Source organism: Drosophila pseudoobscura, chromosome X, assembly GCF_009870125.1.
Source record: "Drosophila pseudoobscura strain MV-25-SWS-2005 chromosome X, UCI_Dpse_MV25, whole genome shotgun sequence".
NCBI lineage: Eukaryota > Metazoa > Arthropoda > Insecta > Diptera > Drosophilidae > Drosophila > Drosophila pseudoobscura.
This window is the reverse complement of record NC_046683.1, coordinates 19,689,423-19,692,865: the sequence shown is the minus strand read 5'-3', so window position 1 is coordinate 19,692,865 and position 3,443 is coordinate 19,689,423. Positions and strand designations below refer to the sequence as shown.

The window sequence follows — 3,443 nt, the reverse complement described above, 5'->3', positions numbered from 1 at the left end:
TCGGTTACTATCGATGTTTTTCCACTTATCGATGTAGTTCGTGCTTGATTACACTAGTCAACAAAATTTAGCTTGTTTCCCGCCTTTTATCATAGATTTGATATCTACAAAATGTTTAATTTTTATTTTTTTTTTACTTTTTTTTAAGTATTAAATCTAGTTTGTTTTTAACTGTTATTTCCCAAAATAGTGCTTTGTTTTTTCAGAATGTGTTTTGTTTTTATTTTGAGTTTTTAGCTTAATGACGAATTGACCGCCACAAAAAATATTACGGGCACCTTGGATGTTGGAAATAAAAAACTAAGCTGGGAGCGTACGCAGAAAATTCGCATGCGACATTCTCAGTGATACTGACATATCTATTTACTGTATGGTTATAGCGTGAGTAATAAAATCTTATGAAAAAAGCATGCAGTGGGAGTGAGGGCTAAATATGTATGCTCTAGTATGGAATACTATCATTGTCAATAAAATATACCTATACATAGTTACAGGCATTCTATGCAGTAAGAAAACGTGTATTCTAAATTTGAATTCGATATGAGTTATCGAATCTTGAGTAATGCAACCATGTACATATGTAACAGCTGATCTCTGCTTTTAGTGAAAATTAAGCCCAAACTAATTTCAGATTAAATGGTCATCAATTGTGAACTTGTCAATCCAAAGGTGGCATTTTCTAATCAATCCATAGTGCACAACGAGCGACACCCATCAGCGGTTCAATTCAATGGCCTTGATTGTAGGCAGGTACGTAGCCAAACAAATTTGTGATTAGCAAAAGTCTCTGGAACATGTAGCACCGCTCTCATCGTATTTCTTCTACAAATGGGCCAAGACGACGGCTATTCCAACTCAGAACCAGTCAACAAAGCAACATTCCAGCAAGCTCATGTAAATGGGCTCTGGCAAAGGCTAACAACCCTCTAACGCTCGTTAAATCACCCTAAGCTAAGTCCATGAAGATATGGGCCCCCGCCGACTATGCCAATAGCGCTTACTACCGTACACTTACGAAAGTGTAACCCAGCAGCCACAGCTAGGTAAGAGAGCAGTCCGAACCAAGGACGGCCAAGGCGCAGTTCAGCACAAGACAGCTTGGGAGCTTCCAGCTCCCACACCGACATGTTAATGTCGGCTTCCCTAAGAATTTGTCTAAATGTAGATAGTCGACCGCACTGTAGAAGGATAAGAGACAGCAGGACTGCAGCGTGGGAACATTTAAAATGTCTTACGCCCACATCGTATGTAGGCGTTACATCGGCCACCAAAACTTTTTGGGATTTTTTAAGTAACACCATAGCCCGCTTCATTTCAGTCAGTAGGTTGTGCCTTGGTTTTTAATTCTGCTTTACATATTTAGCAGGTGCAGCAATGTGTGGAACGCAACTTCGTCCTGGTGCTACGATCGGCAAATCCTTCGAATTCAATTAAGAAAATGTTCAGCGTCTGCAAGTGGTATGTAGTTGAAGTGTTCATTTACCTTGTACAAAGAAAGATGGTTATTACTCAGAACTCTGCAGGTCCATTCCACTTTAAATGGAAATTCTCAGCCAGCGTTTGCTCTTGCTGCTGCTCGTAGAAGATAATGGAATCCCCACCTATGGATATGTGACTATTTGTAAATAAAGTATCAACCTCGATCTATGAAGATCGATGGGGCCACTGCCCCAATGGTACGCCAGCAACGATTCTTCTGATACTTCGGACCCGCAGCCACCGCCTCCACTAATAAGAACAATTTGCAAAGGCCGAGCCGGTGTACACAACCGTGACGACTGATGATCTGGCCATAATCGTATGGGACAATGTGACAAGTAAGCAAGAAAAGCTATGCGCCTAATTCGAACTAAAGTAAGTAAAATATAAAAATAAATAAAATTGCGAGCACGCTGATTATGTTATTTATTGTTCTATTAATCTGTTAATTTGGATTTCTAAAATTGATTTGTAATTCTGTTAATCTAGATCGATGTCAATCAATTGCATTTGTGGATGATCAATGGCCTTATGGGCGATTGAGTTTCGGTGTTAAAGACCCCATTCGAAGCGATTTCGATTTAATCTTGGATTGAATTTAGTTTTCTAACTTTCCTTGATGAAATCCAATATTATTTAATCAGCCAAAATATCTTCAACGGCTCAGGTATTCTGTAAGTTTCTTTTCTACGCCGTTTCCAAGAGTTTTTTCCAGCGATATACTAATATGCGCCGTTGCAGTTCAGTTGGCCTATGTTCAACCTAGCTCTACGGAGAAAGTCCAAGATACAGTCTTTTGTATTGGCGCTGTACAATGCGCCAAACGAAAAAAAGGTTTAAGCTAGGATCTACATAAACTAACTTACTACAATGTCCGCTTAAAACTAACGGTACAATAACACGGGAAGAGGATATGATGATCCCCATTTGTCAGGCGACATCTTAATTGCTGTCCACCGCTTTCGTAGGCGTTCGCGGTGTCAGCGGCGTGGCCACCGGAGGCGGCGAATCATCGCTTGGCCCCGACACTGTCGCCGTCTCGTCTGGTGCAACGCTGCTGCTGAACTGAACGCTGAAGAAACGGAGCAGCGTCATCTGACTGTTCCGGCGGCTGGGAGTGGGTGTGCTGGGATGTGGCTGAGGTATGGTTTTGCATGATCCGCCCGCACCACCTGCAGCATCAGTGTGCGAGATGCGGCGCCGGGGAGTGGCCTTTAAGCGGGGACTACACTGAAACAGGCGCAGGCACTAGAGAAGCATTCATCAGCTTCTGCTTGCGCTTAGGCGACAGGATGGCCAGATGCAGTGCCTGCCCGTACAGCACGTAGTTGGGCAGGTTCGAGGTGGGCGAGTAGATCATAGAGGAGAGGGGCTGCTGGACAGCTCCCCCCGAGGCAGCTGTTGCCGACGCCGATGTGGTTGACATTCTCTCTCAGCCGCGAGTGGACCGTTGAGGCCTAGCAGCTTGGTCACCAGGGAAATATCATCAGCGGCGACGTTTTACTTTTGCCTTTTGCTGCGCGATGCCTCTTCCTCGCCAATCGCCGGCAGCTAAATGTGCCTGCAGGTGGACTCTGGGCTGGACGGCTCGTAGAGTCGCCTTTCATGGGATTCCAGTGGCTTGGGGCGCTTCTGCGGGTTCTGGTCTATCAGGTGCTTTAGCGAGCGTGGCGCAAACTCCAGATCCCTCAGGTTGTACTTATGTTTGCCGGTGGCCAGAGCCGTGCTCGCGGGGCCGCGACACTTGTCCGGCCTTTCGGCCTCACTGAGACCCTGCAGATCGGGTTCCACGCGCCAGATCTTGTGCCGCGCATCGTCGCTGGAAGTGACAAAGGAACAGCCGTAGGAGGATCCCCAGGCGATCCCCGCAGGTCAGCTCGACCGTGTGGCCCGACAGTGCCACCTCTACATGCTCCAGGTTCTAGATGTACGGCCGCTCGTCTCTGCTGCCACTCAAAAGGTAC

The 3,443-nt window shown here is 45.8% G+C and overlaps 1 pseudogene; it reads right to left on the bottom strand.

The window, feature by feature from the left end:
- Positions 1–1,872: 1,872 nt before the first annotated feature.
- LOC117183224 (protein lethal(2)denticleless-like) lies at positions 1,873–3,345 on the bottom strand (annotated as a pseudogene).
- Positions 3,346–3,443: the final 98 nt, after the last annotated feature.